The sequence below is a fragment of the Cnephaeus nilssonii genome (assembly GCF_951640355.1).
Source record: "Cnephaeus nilssonii genome assembly, chromosome: 12".
NCBI classification, from domain to species: Eukaryota; Metazoa; Chordata; class Mammalia; order Chiroptera; family Vespertilionidae; genus Cnephaeus; species Cnephaeus nilssonii.
Window position 1 is genome coordinate 28,183,795 of NC_137083.1, and position 23,724 is coordinate 28,207,518.

Below are 23,724 nucleotides of genomic sequence, written 5' to 3' on the forward strand. Positions count from 1 at the left end.
TATTTGTGTGACAATTACAAGATTTTTAATTAATTTATATTAATGAAGACTATTTGCCACAGAAACCAGAGGTGCCAAAGTACCCTACGTCTTACCAATTTTGCTACCTAAAAAAGGTAATAACAATTTGCACATGAGCAGTTTCACTATTGCCAAGTGAAAATCCAGACTCCAATTTAGTTTGTAGCAAATCAGTAATAATTTAGATTAGATAAATAAAAAAGTATATTTCTTAAAAATATATATTTTTATTGATTTCAGAGAGAGGAAAGGAGGGGGAGAGAGAGATAGAAATGTCAATGATGAGAGAGAAAATCATTAATTGGCTGCCTCCTGCATGCCTCACCCTGGGGATGCAGCTGCAACCCACGCATGTGCCCAGACTGGGATGGAACGATGATCAGGATTCTGGTTCATAGGTCGACGCTCAACCACTGAGCCACACCACTGAGCCACACCAGCCAGACTAAAAAAAAAGTATCTTTTAAAGTTCTGTGGTATAATTAAGAGTCAGGGCCCCTAGATCCAAATTCTAGTTCTTCCAATAACTAACTAGATGGATTTGTGTAAGTCACTTAAGTTAACCTATCCTTAGTTTCATCAGGCCTATAAAATAGAGATTAGTTCCTTCCAGTGCTAGTATTCTATATTTCCATTTATGATCATCACTTAGGCCTCCAACGAATGAATCACTTACTCAATTGGAATAGAAAAATTCAATGGCCATCATTTTCTTTCTTGAATAAATCCTTCAGGCAGGAAATATTTATGGAACCAAGAGATGAATGAATTATTGTCAAAATATGTATATTCCCTTGCATAAGACAGTTTTCAGGCTGAAATTTTTGGTTTATTGGAAACTGGCTTAGGAAACCCAAACCAGAATATAGAGCTATTCATTTCCAGGTCACAGTGTAAAAAATTCTATAGGAAAGCTGGGAGCAATTCTTTTATATATATTTTCCAGCTTTATTGAGATATAATTGACATATAACATCGTCAATTTTATAGTATGTAAACTATAAATTTATAGTATGTAAACTGCTGATTTGATGCACTTATATATTGCAAAATGATTATCACCATAGCATTAACTTACATATAGCATATTAACTTACATAATACCTCTATCACCTCACAGAATTACCATTTTTTTGTGTGTGTGTGGTGAGAACATTTAAGATCTACTCTAGCAACTTTCAAGTATATTAACTAGAGTCACTGTGCTGTACATCAGATCCCTAGAACTTATTCATCTTATAAGTGGAAGTTGTACCTTTGATCAACATATCCCCATTTCCCCCACCCCCAGCTCCTGGTAACCACCATTCACTCTCATGAGTTGACTTTTTTAGATTTCACATCAAATTATATCATACAGTATTTGTTTTTGTTTGATTTCACTTAGTATAATGCCCTCAAGTTTCATACATGTTGTCACAAATGACACGATTTTCTCCTTGCTCATGATTGAATAATATAATATTCCATCATATACGTATATATCACATCCTTATCCACTCATCCATTGACGGACATGCAGGTTTTTCTATGCTTTGGCTATTGTGGATAATTTTGCCATGAAAATGGGAGCGCAGGTCTTTCAGAGATCCCATTTTCATTTCTTTTGGAAATATACTCAGAAGAAGGACTGATGGATCCGATGGTAGTTCCATTTTTAATTTTTTGATAAGGATCTCAACAGTGGCTGTGCCAATTTACATTCTCACCAACAGTGCTCAAGCGTTCGTGGGAGCAGTTCTTAAGTCACAAGAACAGACCTGGCATCACAGTAGCCACAGACTTGAGCAACACATAGCAGCAAGGGAGGCAGTAGGCTGGTGGACAAAAAAATGTCACAGAAACCAGAGGAGCAAAGTACCCTACGTCTTACCAGCTGAGGGCACCTCTACCAGGTAACGCAAGCCACACCCGTTTGCTCCCTCCCTGGACGTCATCTTGATTGAAAGCAAAGGCCTGAAAAACTGAAAAATCTGAGACTGAGCTTCCTTCTCTGGAGAAACCACGCACGACTTCAATCAGATTGGGCACCTATTTATTTTTCTTTTCTGTCACGCAGCAGGTGGCAAAGATACATTTAGTTATAGACACAATAAAAGAGGTTGCCTTTCTAAATTTTGTGCACATCCAAGTGCATTACATTTTTGTCCCTGGTATACACAGTTGCCTACTGTGGCACAATAGATAATGTAACAACTGTATTTTATAGACTGAAACAGTCCTCCCAATGTAACACTGTAATATTTTTTTTACATTTTTTCTTTTATTCTATTAATGTGCTGAATTACATTGATTCATCTCACATGCTATGACTACTGTTTACATTAAATCAACCTTTTATTACTGAAATCAATTCTTTTTTAATTTTTAAATTTTCTTTATTGGTCAAGGGATTACATGTATCCTTATCCCTCCCTTTCCCCCCCCCCCCCACACACTGCTCATGCCCTCACCCCCCTGGTGTCTTGTGTCCATTGGTTATGCTTATATGCATGCATACAAGTCCTTTGGTTGATCTCTCTCCCTTACCCCCACCCTCCCCTACCTTCCCTCTGAGTTTGTAATCTTAAGCGAAGAAAGACAGTATTTCTCACAGATTTTATCAGATTTGTCACAAAAAAGTCCTTTGTCTCCAGGCATATCTACCTGGGGACTATTCCTAAGAACCCAATTGGCACAACTTTTTGGGATTAATAAAATTCTGTTCCCACTGGTTTCCATTGCTATTTTGTGCACAATTCCCCACCGAGCCTTTGATGAATTTCTACTCCTTGGGGGCCCCAATTGTTTTGTGAGTATGCTGAGGATCCGCGTGTCTTGTCACAGGAAGATGATTTCTTCTGATAACATTCTCCTGGCACCGGAGGAGCTTATCTCGGCCCTTTATTTGGCTGTTTCTGTTATGTTGGCATGGCTCCACAGCACCGGGAGAGAAAAGATGGTGATTTACAGGGAACATTTTATTCTCTCTTGGGAAAAGTGAACATGATTCAATGTCAGGAAGGGAAATTCTTCAGATAAAGAGAAAGAACATCGCCTACCTCTTTTAATAGTTAAAACACATTTAAGGGTCCTTCTGTATTTTGTTTCCTTGAGGAGATCAAATTATTTTAGAAAAGTTGATTTTTTGAAACCAGATCTGCCAACTTCCCTCCCCCCACCCCCCCAGTATTTTTTTATACTAGAGGCCTGGTGCACGAAATTCATGGGGTAGGGTCCCTAGGCCTGGCTGGTGATCAGGGCCTTGCTTTGTTTCACGTGCCCCCTGGTGGTCAGCGCACATCATAGCGAGCAGTCAAACTCCCAGTTGGTCGAACTCCCGAGGGGAAAATTTGCATATTAGCCCTTTTTTATATAGGATTGGTTTCAGGTATATAGCATAGTGATTATAGCCTTTTTGTTCAGAGACGCTATTCTCCACCCCCAGAAGACCTATGTGGTGGGAAGGGCCAAAATGGTGAGGTCTGGCTGTGTGTTGGTTAATGGGAGGATTTCTGAAATAAAGGTCTTTACTTGAAGTGCAAGCTTAACTTTCTCCCTGTTTAGAAGCTTAAAGGGAGATGACAAGATGTTAAAGATGTTATAGTTTAATCAGGTAAGGCACCTGGATTTATTAATAGGTCTTAACTTATTGAATGGGAACCTGTTATTAAATAGGCACAAAAAACATATCCTGATCTGGAAGGTAATGGGATAGTACTGGGAGGGATTGCGACAAATCCAATACTCTGTTTACCTTTGTCTTATGTTGTCATTGCTCATCTGAAAATCTTAATTCTTTAATAGAACTGTAAATCTAGAGTTAGGGACTGTGCTGTACTTTTTAAAACAAAATTTAATAACTTTGTTTTTTAATCCTAAGAGTACCTAGCTTAGCTCCAGGTATGTGCTCAATAACATTGTAGATGCCTCATAAATATATATATTTTTAATTGACTGGTCTGCTGCTTAAAGGTAGAGACTCATTGACTCCAATTCAGCACTTTATATGATCTCTAAGGTCGCCCATACCCACCACATTAGGGGCAGTATCATATTTTGCCTTCACTTCTCTTCTGTAATGAAAGCACCTGCTTGCTAATGACCAAGGTAGAGAAATTGCTTTTTGCTCCTTTTGTTCTCTAGACTCTAATTTACATTTAAGAACAGAATGAAGGATGCTTCGTGTTGCAGACTACTATTTGTCCTCCAAAATCTTTCTCCACATCTACCTTCCTTAGAAATTGAACTCCTAATAATTTTTTTTGCAGGGTCCATACCAGCCCAGAATAGATATGATAACCCCTAGCCTTTCTTACGGTTATATGTGGCCACATGACTCAGCTCTGGCCAATGGAATGTAAGTGGAAGGTGCAACTTTTGGATATTGTCCTTAATGGGAGGGGGGAGACCTTTCTGCCTTTCTTTCCTCCTTTTACTGCGAGGAATGTGAATGTAATGGTTGGAGCTCTAGCAGTGATCATGGACCATGATCTTAGGAATGGAAGCCATACATAAAGAACAACAAGGTAGAAGGGGCTGAACATCCTGGCACCATGGAGCCTCCATATCATGTCTTGACCACCCACTCATGGAATTCTATATGACAGAGAAATAAACAACTGTATCATTTAATACAGTTTTAATTTTGATTTAAACCCTAGTTATAACCTAATTATAACTGATATGGAACCTTGTGCCAGCTGCTTTATTCAGTTATTAACCACAATTCTGTTGTATAAAATAAGACATACTTGCTTATACAACAAATAAGTTCCTGAACCTTGTTTTGGTAAATTTGAGTATATTTAAAATATAACAATAGGGATTTTAGTTTTTAAGAAACCAAATAGCAAATTCTTTTATAAAGGATTTTCATGTTTTTTTTTGTTTGTTTGTTTTTGTTACAAAAAGGTAGTATGTTCTAAATCCTGGAACAGAAAAAGAGGACATTAATGGAACTACTGGTCCAATGTTCTTTTCTTAGTTTTGATAATAAGATCCTACTATTATGTAGGATGTTAACAGTCAGGAAAACTAGTTAAAGGGCATATGGAAACATAGTACTACCTCTTTTTTTGTGGTAAAATATAATAACATCAATTTACCATTTTAAAATAATAGAAGTACATTCATACTATTCTGCAGTAATCACCATTATCCATCTCCAGAACTTTTTATCTTCCCAAACTGAAATTTTGTACCTGTTAAACACTAACTCCCCATTTCCTGCCTTCCCGTAGCCCCTGCCAACCACCATTCTACTTCCTAGTATGTATCTATGAATTTGACTAATCTAGATACCTCAGATAAGTAGAATCATATAGTATTTTGTGACTAGCTTATTTCATTTAGCATAATACCTTTAAGGTTCATCTATGTTGTAGCATGTATTAGAATTTCCTTTCTTTAAGGCCGAATAATAATTGATTGTTTTCATGTTTTTGAGAAAGTTGTGATCACATTGTATATGATTATATAGAAATGCATACTATTTTTTCACATAGCAGAATCCTTTCCCAGATTATTATAATTTCTCTTAAACATAGTTTAAATCACTATAATATTCCAGTCTAGGAGAAACCAAGATGGCGGCATAGGTAAACACCTAAACTGCTGCCTCACACAACAATTTCAAAACTACAACTAAAAGACAAAACGTCTATCACCCAGAACCATGGGAAAGCTGGCTGAGTGGAAGTTCTACAACTAGAAAAAAAGAGAAAAGAGCATTGAGACGTGCACAAGTACTGAAAAACTGAGATACGGAGCGCGTGAATCAGGCTGGCGGTGGGCGACTGGCTTTTTTCAACCCAAAGGGAGATAAGCTCCTGATTACTCTGAACTCGTTTCTGGGGAGACGCCGGGGACCCGAACTCCTACGGGGAGAAGCTGGACTGTCTGCCATTGGGTCAGAAAGTGAGGGTGACTTTCTTGCAGAGGTGCGCCCAGCAATCATTGTTTACTGCGCTGGGGCACGGGATGCGGGGACTTGGAAACGCGGAAACACAGAGACGGCTGACTGGCAGCCATCGCTATTTGCCAAGCTCTAGCCTAGTGACTCCCTGAGATCCCGCCCCGCACAATCTACAAACCCACCCAAGCTCCACGCAGCGGCTTTTGCATATAAATGGCCTGCCCTGTCGCAGCTTAATCTAGCAGGCTGCAACTCTGGTCAGACAGCTCCGAGGCCTCCGAATCCCAAGCAAAGAGGAGAAAACTGTAGTTCTCGCTGTAGCTCCTGTTGGGTGGCCTCAGACAGTAGCTGACCTGCACCCCATTGGAGATCCAGAAGCTAGTATATCTAGTGGTCAGTGTGAGACGACACCAGATTTCAACTACTCACATCCATAAGTGACACATTCAAGAGGCAGACTCAGTGAGCACCAAAGCCCCACTGAAACAAGTCCTTCCCCATAAGCATGTCTCCAGCACAGCAGTTCTTCCATCATAGACACAGCGGGTCCTCACAGCCAATTGGCCTGGAGGTCAATTCCTCCCAGTGACACCAACAACAATCAGGACTTAACTACAACAAGGCTGTACACACAGTCCACAAAGGGGTGCACCAAGAGTGTCCACCTCAGGTAACTGGGAGGCTGACTCACTGGGCCCTATAGGACACCTAGCACACAAAGCCACCCTAACAACTCAGGGAAGCAGCGAAAATGCGGAGACAAAGAAACAAATCACAAACGAAAGAAATGGAGGAAAACAAACGACTGGATATAAAGTTCAAAACCACGGTTATAAGGTTTTTCAAGAATTTCCTAGAAAAGGCTGATAAATTTAGTGAGACCCTTGAGGATATGAAAAAGGACCAACTAGAAATTAAACATACACTGACTGAAATAAAAAAAATATTATACAGAGACCCAACAGCAGACTAGAGGAACGCAAGAATCAAGTCAAAGATTTGAAATACAAAGAAGCAAAAAACACTCAGCCGGGAAAGCAAAAAGTAAAAAGAATCCCAAAACTTGAAGATAGTGTAAGGAGCCTCTGGGACAACTTCAAGTGTACCAACATCCGAATTATGGTGGTGCCAGAAGAAGAGAGAGAGCAAGATACTGAAAACCTATTTGAATAAATAATGACTGAAAACTTCCCCCACCTGGTGAAAGAAATAGACTTGTAAGGAAGCTCACAGAACCCCAAACAAAAGGAATCCAAAGAGGACCACACCAAGACACATCATAATTAAAATGCCAAGAGCAAAAGACAAAGAGAGAATATTAAAAGCAGCAAGAGAAATACAGTTAATTACCTACAAGGGAGCACACATACGATTGTCAGCTGATTTCTCAACAGAAACTATGCAGGCCAGATGGGAGTGGCAAGAAATATTCAAAGTGATGAATAGCAAGAACCTACAACCAAGATTACTCTACCCAGAAAAGTTATCATTCAGAATTGAAGGTCAGATAAAGAGCTTCACAGATAAGAAAAAGCTAAAGGAGTTCATCACCACCAAACCAGTATTATATGAAATGCTGAAAGGTATTCTTTAAGAAGAGCATGAAGGAGAAAAAGGTAAAGATAAAAATTATGAACAACAAATACTTATCTATCAACAAGTAAATCTAAAAATCAAGTGAATAAAAAATCTGATGAACAGAATAAACTGGTGAATATAATAGAGTTAGGGGCATAGAATGAGAGTGGATTGATAATTTTCAGGAGGAAAGGGGTGTGGGGGTACGGGAAGAGACTGGACAAAAATCGTACACCTATGGATGAGGACAGTAGGGGGGAGGTAAGGGCAGAGGGTGGGGTGGGAACTGGTTGGAGGGGAGCTATGGGGGGAAAAAGGAGAAACAATTGTAATAATCTGAACAATAAAGATTTATTAAATTAAAAAATATTCCATTCTATGTCAGCCATTTCCCATATTTTACTTTTTAAATTTAGGTAATTTCCCATTTTTTATTTTATATCTAACATTATGTAGAGCATTTTTGCACTAAATAATTTGGAGTCCATTCTGAATTATCTGTGAACTTTTTGTTTCATGTCCTTTATCCGTTTATCTCTTGAGGGTCCTAGTGTTTTTCTTACTAATTTATATAATATAGGTGTGAACACTTTAATATAAAAAAACACGTTTTTATCATTTGTGCTTACATAATTATAGATATACTTGCATTCAGAACCAAAACAACATTTTTAAAATAATAAATCTTATCCCCTAGTCACATCAATGGAAAATTATTTTGGCCTTATGCATGCAGGATAAAACCTATTAGTAAGTGGATTGAATTTTTTTTTACTTATGAAAAAACAAGTAGTTTATAATATTGAGTATCACAACTTTAGTGTTGTAGAAAAAATTATATACAGCATCTGACCATATTACCCATATTATAATCACCCTTCCTAGCCAAGACGGATTTCTTTTATCAAGGTGACAACTTAGGGAAAGTTAGAAACGGAAGCTCCCCCTCCCTGAAGGCAGTTATTCTGAAATCTTAAATATTACCGTGCTTCAAAATTTTGCTATTTTCAGTTGAAAAGAGAGACCTAAAGGAAGAGGAAAAAAAGCAAACAATTTTTACTCTTGAGCCTTTGAAACTAATAATTTCTATTGCAAAAATATTTTGTAAAGATGTGTGCACCACAAATAAAACAAGGAGTTTTTGAGTGGAATTAGATTTTTCAAAAGCAATGAAATTTTCAAGAGTTAAGGCAACTGTTAGACATTTCCCCCAATGGAGGCCAAGGAGAGTAATTATGGAACTAATAATCTGCATGTGAGGGCAGAAGGAACAGGGACTAATTGGATGCTTCCTGGGAAAGCAGATTGCAACTGCAGGTCCAGATGAGTGTATCCAGAGGGGACTCGAACTCCAGCTGCTTCAAGACACTTAACTCGATGAGACACCTCATTTCATCATAGTGATTTTTAATTTTGTTTGTATATTCAGGATTTAATTATGTGTACTGCTTTAAGAATCTTTTGTTGATATAATATGTATTATTTTTTATCTCCTTTTCAAAATAAAAATCTCTAGGGAGAATTTCCACCCCCCTCCACTGAATCTTAACATTTTAATCCCAGATCAGCCCCTGGAATAGTTTCTGGATTTAAGTATGCCATTTTGGAGCTTCAAAAATGTGTTATAAGCCATCTTTAAATATAGTAATAAAGTTGAAGAATGTATAATGAACAATTTTGTAAACTTAGGCCACTAGTGGTAGTTCAGAAGAGAAACACAAAGAAAAATTTCTTTAATGCAATAGACTTTTCAGCAGAAGACTTTTAGAGCACAAGAGGTGGCTATCCACCTAAATTATTGTTAATAAAGTTCTTTTAGAAGCAGATGAATGGACTAGATATTTCAGCAAATCCTTTATATAACATACTTAGAAATGTCCAAAATATATTGAGATGATTTTCCCAGAAATATGTATGTGCTCATCTCTCTCTTAAAAGATTGCATAGCCCTGTCTGGTGTTGGTTAGAGTGCCAGCCCATGCACCAAAGGGTCATGGGTTCAAATCCTGGTCAAGGGCATATACTGGGTTGTGGGTTCAATCCTGGGCCTCGTGGGGGCATGGGCAGGACGCAACCAATTAATGTCTCTCTCACATCAATGTTTCTCTCTCTCTTCTTTTCCCTCTCTCCATTTCATCTTCTTTCCCTCTCCCCACTCCCGTCCTTTCACTCTCTAAAAATCAATGGAAAAAATATCCTTGGGTGAGGATTAAAAAATTTTAAACAAAAGAATGCATAAAACTATTATTTAAGGCTAATTTCAGAAATATGGAATAAAATTACCTAAACTGATAAAAAATATATTTTTACAACTTAGAATTTATGTAATTCATAATAAATCAGTTCTTTTTAAAAAATATATTTTTATTGATTTCAGAGAGGAAGGGAGAGGCAGAGATTATCCAGTTATCTGAAGTCAAAGCTCTCCCCTCAGTCAGCTCATTGAAGGAAGGACTTGCTCAAACCACTTTGGGAACTGAATGCTCCCCTGGGCCTCTGTGGCAGTGGGCTTTCACTGATTCAGAAATACAGTCCTTCCAAGATGTCACTAATAGCCTCCTTCAGCTAAGGGGGGGGGGAAGGAAGATGCTCTGGCTGCTCTGATCTGATGTCTGTAGTCTCAGGGAACTCAGTGCTTACCTCAGTGCTTACCTTCAGAGAGGAAGGGAGAGGCAGAGAGATAGAAACATGAATGATGAGAATAATTGATTGGCTGCCTTCTGCATGCCCCCTACGGGGGATTGAGCCTGTAGCCTAGGTACATGCCCTTACTGGAATCGAACCTGAGACCCTTCAGTCCGCAGTTTGACGGTCTATCCACTGAGCCAAACCGGCTAGAGCAATAAATCAATTCTTAATTAATCAACACACTTGTTGGGCATTTATTCAGTAAAATTTATTAAACATCTCTATGTGACATTTAATGCTGTGCATAAGGAACACTAGTGGGGGAAACCGGCACTAATAGAGATATTTAAAAATAATATGGTAAATGCAATTAATTAATTAATTAATTAATTAATTAATTCATTCTCTAGTGCCTGTGGTGGGTGTTAGGTATACAGAGGTTAGAAAACAAACCAAACCAAACCCATGCCTGAATCTGCTCCTCATAGAGCTTAGAGTGTGATAAGAGAGACATTAAACAAATAAATATATTTAAAAGCTGTGATCAAGTTTATGATGGACACATCTGGTACTATGAGTGAGATTAGGAGAATCTAAGTGCTGTTGGGGACATGAAAAGCCTTTTTGAGAAAATGATATTTTGGGTGAGACCTGACAGATGAGTTGGAATTCGCACATAAAGAGTCAGGGGACAAATGATCTAGGCAAAGGTAGCATCTTATCCCTTAGAACCTGGGCAGGAATGAGCTTGTCTGGTTTGAGAATCCTAAGGCTGGAATTGGGTGAGTGAGGGTGAGAATAATGGGAACTGAGGCTGGAGAGGGGCCAGAGCATTCAGAGCCTGGGAGACCACATTATTGTCAATATAGGAAAGTTAATGAAGTAGTCTCTACAGAGGACTTATATGATCTATAAATATGACTTTAAAAAATCCTTCTGGCTGCTACTCAGCAGAAGAAGGGCCAATGGAATTGGGAATATCAGTGGGGAGGCTACCACAGGGATCAGGTGAGGGATGATACTCAAATTAGGTATGAGCAGAGGGGAGAGAAAGACAAGGATGGATTAGAGATGTGTTTTGGAGGTAGAATTGACAGCACTAGGTGATCGGGTGGAAATGAGGGCAAGGGATGTCAGGGGTCAGGAATAACATGACAATAGATACATGCTCAGGGCATTACTGGACCACAGAGGAGGTACACCTAAGCCAGTCTGATTTGGAGCAGAGAGAAGCTCAGAAAAAACTTGCCTGAGCTAAGACTTAGGGAACCAATTAGAGTTAGGCAGGCCAGGAGTGACGGTGTGAGTGAGGTGGTAAAGATTCCAGGAAGAGGGGGAACCTGGGCGAAGGCATGTTGTGGTGGGGTGCAGGGTGTGAGTGTATCATAAATGGTGTGGGTTTTGTTGAACTATAAACTGTGAAACAGGGAGAGGTGTGAAATGAGTCAAGAGAGTGGGCCAAAGACAGACCTTGTAGGGCCTTGTAGGATACGTCAGGAGCTTGCATGCCTAAGAAGGCACAGAATAGTTTTAAGTAGGAGATGGGTGGTGAAGACACCCAAGAGCATAAGAACAGAGCATTTGGGAATCCCTATGGGAAGAATGGTTGCAACTGTTTTAGCACCATTGCAAATAGCAAAGGTGGAGTTTTTGGCTTATGTGACAGGGCTGTCATAGGGTTTTAACTCCCTTCAGATGTGTTATATCCATTAAGAGTAGTAAACAAAATTGGGGTGATGGTGGTCATTTCTAGTCCTTTTTACTTGTATATGTTCCTGGCAAATAGTTCGTTGTGCATTTTCATTTGAGAGAAAATCCCATTCCTTTAGTCTGTCCAGTCTGATTCCTTCAACAGTTTACACCATTCTTAGGACTCAAACTTTTTTTCTTTTTTTTTGGGGGGGGGGGGAAGGAAAAATGATCTGAGCATGGCTACATAGGAGAAATCACAACAGAATTGAACAACACAATTCCCTGGGCTGAAAAAATTCATATAGTAATTAATGTCAAAGCTTAGCAGTAATTACACATGATGGCCCAAAGCCAACAGCCATTGGAAAAGTTGTTGCACAACTACTCTTTTGATGGCACATGACCCCGAAATGAGGGAGAGAGCTAAACTCCTGGACCAGCATTTATACCAAATCTCATCAGCAGCGTCATTGTGGTTGACAGTGGCTTGAAGACCTCAACTGCCAAAGATCTCATTGAGATTCCATATATTGGTACCATAAGGACATATAGCACCCAAAATATGGATTTTAACATTTCTTTTAAAACATACTTTATGAGTTCTGGAATGATTGGTTACACAAATAAGAATACATACTGGTGCCCAACCAGCATGGCTGAGTAGTTGGACATCGACCTATGTACCAGGAGGTCATGGTTCCATTCCCAATCAGGGCATATGCTTGGATTGTGGGCTCTGGATTGTGGGCTCGATCCCCAGTGTGGGGCATGCAGGAGGCAACCAGTCAATGATTCTCTCTCATTATTGATGTTTCTATCTATATATCTCTCTCTCCCTTCCTCTTTGAAATCAATAAAAATATATTTTAAAAGAATACATACTGATAGGCATGGATTTTAAGTGTCAAGCGTTTAATTTAGGCAAGAATCTTTTGTAAGCTTTAAATCCTGACCTTCTTAAATAAGTCTGTTTCCATCACATACATTCCATAGAGGTAGAGGAAAAGAAAAGGCTAAAATGAGGACAAAATGTCCTCTAGAACTAAGCCTACCTACTTACTCCCATGTATTAAGTTGATCTAAGTGAATTTGCTATTTAAAAAAAATATATTTTATTGATTTTTTACAAAGAGTAAGGGAGAGGGATAGAGAGTTAGAAACATTGATGCGAGAGAAACATCGATCAGCTGCCTCCTGCACACCCCCTCCTGGGGATGTGCCCACAACCAAGGTACATGCTCTTGACCAGAATTGAACCTGGGACCCTTCAGTCTTCAGGCTGAACCAGTTAGGGCAAATTCGCTATTTTTTTATAGGTAAAAACAGTTTGAATATCAGCAATTTTATCTGGTTCAGACTAATAGTACTGAAGTCATTGCAGAAAACCAGCAGCCTGCACTTTTCTTAAGAGCTTCACAAAAAGCTCTTCCTCAGCTTCCTTTGGCAGCCCCTTCTATTGTCTTGGAATTTGTTCATTCAGGAAATTCTTACTATTGACCTAAATCCCTCTTGAATTAATTAAAGCCATTTTACTTCTCCTGTCTAGAAAGAGAATTGAAAAGGACAGCTTGTCATTGCTTATTTGAAACCCCTTCATCATTTTGCAGACTGTAATGAAGTGTCCAGTCAGTCTTCTTTCTCCAGCTTAAATAAAGCTACAAGAGCTTTCCCTCAAGGACCTATTCCCTTTCAATTTTTGCATACTATTAACAAGGAGAGACCAGGTACATGAACTTGAACAAGCACTTAATCTTTTTAGGACTCCAGCTTCTTTGTTTGCAAAATGAGAATCTGGAAAAAATAAAATGTTTTCCAACTGCTCTGAAGATCTTTCTTAGAGGATTCTTAGAAGGGCATGGTTTTGTGTGTGTGTGTGTGTGTGTGTGTGTGTGTGTGTGTGTGTGTGTGTATGTATGTGTGTGTGTGTGTGTGTGTGTATGAGAGAGAGGAGGGAGGCAGAGAAAGCTAAGTGAGCTCAATCTACTCTATTTGTACTTAAAATACTTAAATTTTTAAATTTTAATTAAATTTATTGGGGTAACATTGGTTAATAACATACATATTTCAGGTGTACAACTTAATAATACAATATCTGTATATTCCATTGTGTGTGCACCATCCAATTTCTTTAACTTACATATGCTAAGGTCTCCTTTTACTTCCTATCCGTCTCCTTTCTCACTCACCTTCACTTGAGTACACATACACATTCACAAAAAAGACAAATAGAGATCAATCTGTTATAAATTGCATTACAAATATTAAGTAAGTTAATAAGCAGAATCCAAGAGCATAAAGAATAATATACTTGATTAATCCTATATAATAAAAGGCTAATATGCAAATCAACCAAACGGCAGAATGACTGGTTGCTATGATGCACACTAACCACCAGGGGGCAGACGCTCAATGCAGAAGCTGCCCCCTGCTGGTCAGTGAGCTCCCATAGGGGGAGTGCTGCTCAGCCAGAAGCCAGGCTCACAGCTGGCAAGTGCAGCTGTGGTGGTGGGGAGTGGGCCTAAGCTGTCAGTCGGACATCCCCCAAGGGCTCTTGGACTGCACAGGCCAGGTTGAGGGGAGCCCCCCCCCCCAAGTGCACGATTTCATGCACCAGGCTCTAGTTTAAATATAAAAATCACCTACTTGTCATTTATTCACATAGTATTGTTAACTTAAAAGTAAAAAGCTAAAGTAAGAGGCAACAAGCATTTATTTGAGATCACAGAATTGCATTTCAGAGGCATATATTCAGGCAGAAACTCAAATTGTACCCAAATTACAGGGAGAAGGTAATGGGTTTTTAGGAGGAAAGGAAGGGGAGTAGAGGAAAGATAGTTCTATTGGCACTAACAAGTTGAATAATTCTTTAGCAATACATGGCTGATTACTGATTCTATCCTCAGAAAGAGTGCCTATAATTAACAGTCCTGTGGTCAGGATGGCTGCTTTCCTGTTAGTTTTACAAACAACTGTTTGTAAGACAATGTTGCTTTGGCCCAGTCCAAAGGTTATTTTGCACAAGTCAAATATTCCAAAGGTAATTTTGCCCAGTTCAAATATGCCAAAGGTTTAAGGAGCAAGATGTGCACAGTTCCTCTGGAATGGCAGCTCTGGATCCATTTTAAAATGGCTTCACTTATGTTAATTTTTCACAGTATAATGTTTATTGATGAAAGGGAAAACTCATAGTAATCTCCAAAGATGCTGAAAATGACTTAAATAATTTTAATGTTCATTCTTGATTAAAAAAATCTGTTAAGTAGGATTACATAGACATTTTCTTAGCTTGATATATATCAACCAAGAAGCCTGCCATATGACTAATGAGAAATCACTAGACACAATCCCGATAAAGTCCAAGACAGCAAAAATGTACAATTTTACTAGTATTATCTAACATAGTTCTGGAAGTACTAATTGATAATTTTGAAAAAGAATCAGATTGGGGGACTTGAGCAGCCTTGGAAGTCATGGCAGAGGGTAACTTTAAGACACAAAAAGATGTCTTATTCTGTTCTCTGTAGTTTAGTTCTGTGCCATGACACTGGCTTATTAGTGCAATGGTTGTACTAACAGGAGGTTTTCTGGAAAATCTGCTTGTATTAAACTTCTACAGACCTGGCCCATATGGAATTCTATGTGAGAGACGAATGTGTTTTTAGGTTCCATTCTCTTAGAACTTAGAAAAATGTGCATAATTTCTTGTTCCTGGAGATTCTGATTTAAGTCTGGGTTAATGAGGGAAGGTGAGGCCTTGGGTATATTTTTAAATTTCCCCAAATATTTCTCATGAGGTTCTTACTCTCTGACAAGTGAGACTCACGAGAGAGGAAATTATCCCCCTCATCCATTTGACAGATACTTCTGACTTATATTCAAAGTCTTCAAAGACATTGCCCCTTTGCATGACTTTCTTTGTAACCTTGATGTTGAGGAGTTACCATTGTCCCTTCCCTAGTCTCCAGATCTATTATTACCAAATATCTTGTAGACATTCTGATTTGAATATCTTATAATCATTTAAAATGTCCAAAATTCAATTAGTCAGAGGATTAATGAACACGAATCTACTCATGTGGTTGTTGGCAGAATTCTGATCCTCATGGATTGTTGGACTTAGACTTCCCCAGTTCTTTGACATAGGTCAGTTTGCAATATTGCAGCTGGCTTTCTTCGGAATAAATAAGTGAGAGAGTAAGAAAGGGTACAAGATGGAAGCACCACTATTTTCTAATATCAGAAGAATTTATATTGTATTATTTTAGCTGTATTCCACTGGTTAGAAGTAAATCACTTTAGTCCCACTGACATTTAAGGGAGAGACGTTGATATTTGGACCATTGAAGAGGCTGCCTACTACAGATGCTAAGTATCCAGGTGAACTGGTGACACAGTATAATTTGGAGTCCAAGTAGATGGACTGGACTGGTCAATACAAGTTTCTGGGGCATAGGTTAGAACAAGTTCAGAAATAGAAGCTCATGGTCAAGTGTGGCAGAAGTTGAAATTTAGGGTTCAGAGCAGTTATGTGAAAATAGTTGGGTATCAAGTCCATACCACCATCCTAAGAACCATGGATCAAGCAAGCAAAATCATAGCACAGCACAGCTGGGGTTTGACGTTGATTCCAGAACAGTTAGGATAGGATTGTGGGCAGCCATTAGAAGCTGTGGGTAAAGAGATGCAAGCAGTTCTGATGGCAAACTCTGCAGGTACTAGTGATGACCACAGAGAGCTTCATTCCTCACACGAGTGACCTCTCAGAGCTTCTATATTCATCATCTTCCCTCTTGAACCAAGTCTTCCTTCTTAGCATCCCCAGTTCAGTCAGTGGAATCCTAATTCTCCCTATAGCTCCCTCCCAAACTCTTTGGTTCCCCTCTCTTTTTCTCCCTCCCATATCTAATTAGCTTTAAATAATTGTTCAGTGAAAAAAATATGAAAGTAGTAGCCAGTAGTCTGTGGAACTCAGGTAGGTTATACAATCATTTGTTCAATTTGTATCAATCGTGCACCTGTGTGAAATGTCAGCTTGGACATGTGCTTGTCTAACAGGGTAGCCACTAGCCACTGGTAGCTATTGAGATTTGAAATGTGGCGAATGTGATTGAGGAACTAAAATTTTAATTACTTAACATTTTAGTTCCCCAATCACATTAAGTATTTTAAGTTTTTTAAATGTAAAAACAGGAATAGTGTAATACATTTCTTAACACAATTTATTATTTTGGTAGGATCGCATTTCACTTTAACCATTGAAATTTCAACATCCATATTGAGATATAATGTAAGTGTAAAACACACACTGGATTTTGAAGACTTGGTATGAGAAAAAGAATGTAAAGTACCTCATTAATTTTTCATACTGGTTATGTGTTGAAATGGTCCATATTTTGGATAGGTTGGGTTAAATAAATATGTTATTAAGATTAATTTCACCTGTTTCTTTTTGCTTATTAAATGTAGTCACTGGAAAATTATAAATTACATATGTGGCTCATATTATATTTCTGTTGGACAGTGCTGGGTTGGACTACATAACTTCTTTAGTTATCATTTTTAATTAAAATTCTTGGATAGTAATCAGTCCTTACAGTTTTTCTTCTAAAAATGTTTATTAACCTTTCTAACCCCTATATATGTTGTGTTTTCTTGACCATTGACCTAAATGACCTTTAAGGAACTCATAGAACGCTGAAAATAATTTGTAAATAAAAATCTTTGTTTTAGGTTTCTGTACACTTCTCTAGAAACTCTCAATTCCCAGCTGAACACCAACAGGAATTTGGAGTAATATTGAGAAATTGTATGTACTTTGTCACAATGTATAAATTGCATTTGACACTTTCTTCTTAAATTATTAGCAAATTCAAGAACCATGTGCCTGAGATTTGAGCAAAGTACCCATAGATGGAGGCCTTGCAACTTTGCAGCAGCTAGCACGTTTAGCCTACTTTCACTTTCCTAGGATCATAAACTTTATGCTACCAAATATAGAATAACTATGTTGAACAGTTACAGAATTAAACTCCCTCTGCTCTCAGATGTGAATATTGTGAGTGTCCTTTAGGTAGCCACCATGAAGTCTGTGGCTTATGAATACCTACATGTCTCTCTTCTTATTTCATAGCGTGGGCAGGGCTAGTGGCTCTTCTCTGGTGCCTTGGCCCCACATAGGTTCCTCATGAGAAGATTATTGCCGCCTAGGTTCTTGCTGAGCATCTTCATATACTCTATCTAGTTCCTGGGCCTGAGTAGTTGACTCTGTAAGTTCTGTGTAGGGTCCCTTCATCTCTTATGGTAGGCACCATGGCAGGCATCTGGATTTCAACTCATCATCCACTTACCATCTGTCCTCTATGAGTTGTCCACCTGAGAGATGGGGAGGTAGTTCTTTCCTTTAGCCATTCTCTTTCCCTCTCTTTAAAGACACTACTAGGCCAGAGCCATGTTGGCATAGAACACCCTGCTCAGGGAACCAAATAGGAAGCAGGGCAGGCTCATCTCTGCTTTTAGCCTCCCCACTCCCCACCGCCGCCTCCCTTCTACCCCAGTCTCCAGGCCAAACACTGCCCACTTCCTCTCGCCTCTCCTGATTTACTCCCTGTAACTCTCCCCCAACCCCAAATCACTCTTCCTGCCCTAATCCTCTGACTGCATGGAAGGGGCCTTTGTTTTATGCCTTCATTCACCCTAGATTTTATTTCCTTTATGTCATATGATTCTCCTTCACAACCCTAGCATCACATCTGAGCCTTAAGGCAAGATGGGAGGAAGATCAACTCACACCTAAAAGTTAGCTAATTCAGTAAAGATTTAAAAAATAATTGTACATGAAACAAATGCATTTTTTAATTTGTAAAATGTCACTGAACATTTTTTGGGGGAAGGAAAGAAAGAATTTATGTCCAAAATAGGATTAAATAGACTTTTAAACATCTTTTTAGTATTCTCAGACATGTGGTAGCTTATATAAAAATTGCTTCTCTTGGTCAGTAGTATTCTGTAGCCTCTCCACTGCATGAGGTCACAGCTTGCCCAAAGTATCAAAACTGTTCTGCTCAGTTTACAAAACTAGATATTCAGCTTATCTGAATGAGCTCTGTCCCCTACAGATATAATTATAAAATCTTATTCTCTGCTTTTCCTAAGTTAAAACTAAAATCACAGGCCCAGTATATGTCTATCTCTCCCTTATTCTTTGCTCCCAGAACTATCCATTTTTTTTTTAAAAGGACCATGGGCAGCGTTGAGATGTATGTGATGGCTCATGACCTGGGTCATGATCTCCCCTGTTATATCCTATTTTCTCTGACTCCAGTTTATGAACACATACAAACATGTCTTTCTGAGTTTGACAAAAATCTTCCATCCAAAAAGGAACTTAATTTTTCCCTCAGCATCTACTAAAGATGTTAGGGAATGTTTTTGAAAATCATTCTTGTTTCTTATAACATTTCACATTTATTTTAAGTGAACAATTGTTTTCTATGGTTAAAATCAGTCCAGCACCACTGTCACAGATTGAAATGAGGCAATAGCTGCCCAGCTGGCATGGCTCAGTGGTTGAGCATTGATCTTTGAACCAGGAGGTCATGATTTGAGGTCATAGTTTGATTCCTGGTTGGGGTACATGCCTGGGTTGTGGGCTTGATCCCCAGTGTGGGGTGTGCAGGAGGCAGCCGATTAATGACTCTCTCTCATCATTGATGTTTCTGTCTCTCCCTTTCCATTCCTCTCTGAAATCAATAAAAAATATTTTTTTAAGAAAAGAAATGAGGAAATATTCAGTCAGTATGTAGGATCTGGTGTAACAATAAGTGCTCCTGATTGGGAATCAGGAACAAAAGAGTTCAAGTACAGCTCTGCCATCATTACATATGTGACTTTGAGTAGTCTTTTTCATTTTGCCTCACTCCAAATTCCTACTGCTATAAAAGAGTGAGCTATAGTAACTTTTCTTCTAAGGTCTTCACTTTGATAAAAATTTGTGATTCTAATATCTAGAGGAGGAAATTGGCCACATAGACTGAAAAAACAGACAAGAAACATTTTTAAGAGCTCCCCCCACTTCTAACTATGCCCTTATATGTTTCCTGCCAAACCAACAAGGGATATGGACTGTCTGGCAAAATCACCAGGATAAAGGATTAAAGGAATAAAAAAAGGATCCAGATGTTTCCATTTGGGGTAATTGAATTTTCAGACACATCTAATTCAGATGAGCTATATCCATGGACAATTGAGCCAAACACATAAAAATGAATCTTATAATTCAACTGGGTTTTTGTGATACCGTTTCCCATTCAGCACTCTAATCAATATTATCCCTTCACATATCTGTGATGACATGATAGGAGTCAAGAGGAAGAACACCCTTAATCAAAAAGCAAATTAAAACCTTCAGGCTCCCAGTGGCCTCACAGAAGAATTTATTGCATGCCCACTGAATACAGAGAACTGGTTCAAGTGCTATAATGAAGGCATGCAAAAAGTAAGAATAATGGTCTTCCAGAACATTCTCAATTTAGTTGAAGAAAACATGAACACAATAAAAAAAACTTTATGACCTTTTATAAACCTCATATAAATGGTAAATGTTTTATCTGCACATTGAATGATGTTTTCTTTAATCCTCCAAAGTTGGGCTCTCATATAAATTTAATTAATTAAGCCAAGAAGAGGGGGGCAAAATTTGCTTCCTACTTAGAAAATTTGATCTTCATCTACTAAATCTTTTAATTTTGTGGTAGACTATCAGCTTAGGAAATAAATTAGAAACAGAGCCATCAATAGATAGGGTGAAAATTTTAATTTATTCCCTAAAACTTTCGCAAGTGAAAAGGGGGAACTTTTAAGAATTATACAAGTCGAGCAGGCATAAACTGGGAATGTTTGGAGTAAACTTGGATAAAGATGCTCCTCAGCTTACAATGGGGTTATATCCCAACAAACCCATCCTAGGTTGAAAATATTATAAATCAAAATGCATTTAGTGCACCTAACCTATCAAATATCTCAGCTTAGGCTAGCCTACCTTAAAGGTGCTCAGAACACTTACTTTAACCTGTAGTGGGCAATTAACTTGAATTTCATTTCAAGAGTAATTGCCTTTCTCTTTTCACCAGAAGAAGGAGACATAGATGGGCATTTTGTAGATATTATGAGATGCGAAAATAAAACAGAACATTCCCCAAATGCTGGCAACACCATGCACTATAGAGTATTGGCTGTTTACCCTCGTGATTATGTGCCTGGCAGGGAACTGCCGCTGCCCAGCACCACAGGATACCACGTACCGCTAGTGGGGGTGGGGGGGTGAGGGGAAGATCAAAACTCAAAATTTGAAGTATGGTTTCTACTGGATGCATATCCCTTTTATGCCATTGTAAAATTGAAAAAATGTTAGGTTGAACCTGTGTAAGTCAGGGACCATCTGTATATGGATGCCCTTGTGATAAAGAAAACAGATATGTCTCAGGGGTTGACATGATTGCATTGAGCTTTACCTTGGGTCATAATGTTGAGGTAAGAAGAACAATGGAGTTTCATAATCCATCTGGCTGAATGCTTCAGCCAAGCCTCTCCTCAAGTCTGAAAAATTCAAGGTGATCCCTGTCACTGATTTTTTCTCCTAGTCATTGCTTTAAATAAGCTTTTATTGTTTATTGGGCACCTGCTTTGAGGGCATGGAGTGAATACTTAACTCCTGTTACCGAGTTGATTGCTGGCTTGGACAAATAAGACTTTAGTCTCATTTACAGTACTTAGTAATGTCACCAGGCACTATAGGATAAATTGACAAATAAATTCTACAGACAATGAGTTGGAAGTTAAACAGAGGGACAGATCATGTAAGGATGGGGAAGGAGGTAAAGCTTTAAGGGGGGGTCTTAAGTGATAAAGGAGAAATTTTAATTTATAGTGTGAGTGGCATATTGTGCTTATCATTTTATTTACCAGTCAGCAAATGACAAACTATTAAGTATAGAAATGGACAATGAACAACACTAACAAAAAACCTTTTAACTTGTGTGGCAAAGTGTTACAAGCTCTACTATATAAAGAGTTTTATAAATAGTTTAAGAGAAGGATAAATATTTTTATAGAAAAATGGACTAAGGACATGAAAGGGTAATTAATAAAGGGAGAAATATGAATAACCATTATATGTTTGGTTATTCACATTTCAATGACATTATACATAATTAATTCACTTTTTAGTATAAAAATGTGAAAAAACTTGACAAAATGGCAGGAATAGGTAGAGGAATGATCACTTTAGGATTGTTGGTAGGAGAGGGTACATTGGGCATTTCATCTTCTCTTTTTCCAGAATCAGGTGGTGTGTTTCACAAATATCACATTTAGAAATCCATCCTAAGCAGATAATCAGATAACTACACAAAGACATGCAAGGATATTCAACATGGTGCCACTTATATCAATGAAAAAAATTAGAAGCAAATAGTAAATACATAGATACGATATTTACTCAATAAATTTTGGTACATCCACACAATGAAACAATATATAGTTACTGAGAAAGTTTATGTGCATTGCTATTCAGTAAGATATTTTAGATGAAAAATAATCAGGTTAAAATGTATAAGATCCCATTTATGTGTGTATATCTGTCTACTATATATGCAATACCAATATACTTATATATTAGATATATATGTACATATTTACATATATAGCTTAGATGTTCATAATTTTAGTAATTATAAGTGGTATCTGATAGTATTTTGGGGGGTTTGTTAGTTTTCCTTTTTATAATATATATTAATAAAAGGGTAATATGCTAATTAGACCAGATAGACTGGACATCCTTCTGGACAAAAAGCCACGGTGGTGGGGCCGAGGCAGAGGCAGTTAGGGGCGATCAGGCAGGCAGAGTGGTTAGGGATGATCAGGCCAGTGGGATTGGGCCTGAACCGGCAGTCAGACATCCCCGAGGGGTCCTGGATTGGAGAGGGTGCAGGCCGGGCTGAGGGACCCCCCCACTCCTATGCACCAGACCTCTAGTCCTATATAAAAAGAGCTAATATGCTAATTAGACCAAACAGCTGAATGAATGTCCAGACGACATTCCGGACAACCATCTGGACAACCTTCCGGACGGAGCTGGGGCTATGAGGGCCGAGCCCCTTGCACAAATTTTGTGCATTGGGCCTCTAGTTTATATTATATTTTTGAATGTTGTTCAGTGAGCATATGTTTTCTTTATAAACAAATTATACTGTTAAAACAAAACTGCTTTGAGAAAAAAAATCTCTTGCTGATTTGATAAGCAATGTCCACATAATAGGTACAAAAACACATTTCCAAGGTTCCTCTAGGGCATGATTTAGTGCAAAAAAATTCTGAAAAGGCCCATGTCTCTGCATGTCTGACTTGATCCAAGGGCCTATTTTTGAATGTCTAGATGTAACATTGAAGCCATTTTATCAAAATATTGTTTTTCTAACCAAACTTTTGAAAAAAAAAAATGCATTGCTGTGAATTTGAGGTTATAGAAGTTGAGGCAAAAGTAGGTTTACAGTAGTGAGTATGTGAAACAGAGTTTATTCTTGTATTATTAATTATTGTATTATTTTCCATACGAACAACTGTAACCTACTTTTTCACCACTCTATATTTTATGAGAACTTCTTAAAGTGCATCTGTATAGTTGGTTGCCTATGAAGTATTTTAGCCATCAATTCTAAGGATAGGATTAACATCACTTCCTTGAAGCTAAGGAACCTATTAATGCTAGGAGAAGATGCCTAGATAGAAGACCATCCCAGACTCCTCTCTTAAGTAAACAGTCCTTAGCAAGACTGAGCTTTTCAAATAAAAGCTCTTCAGGGTACAAGCAGGATTCAACTGTTTCACTTCTTTTTTTTTTTTTAAATATATTT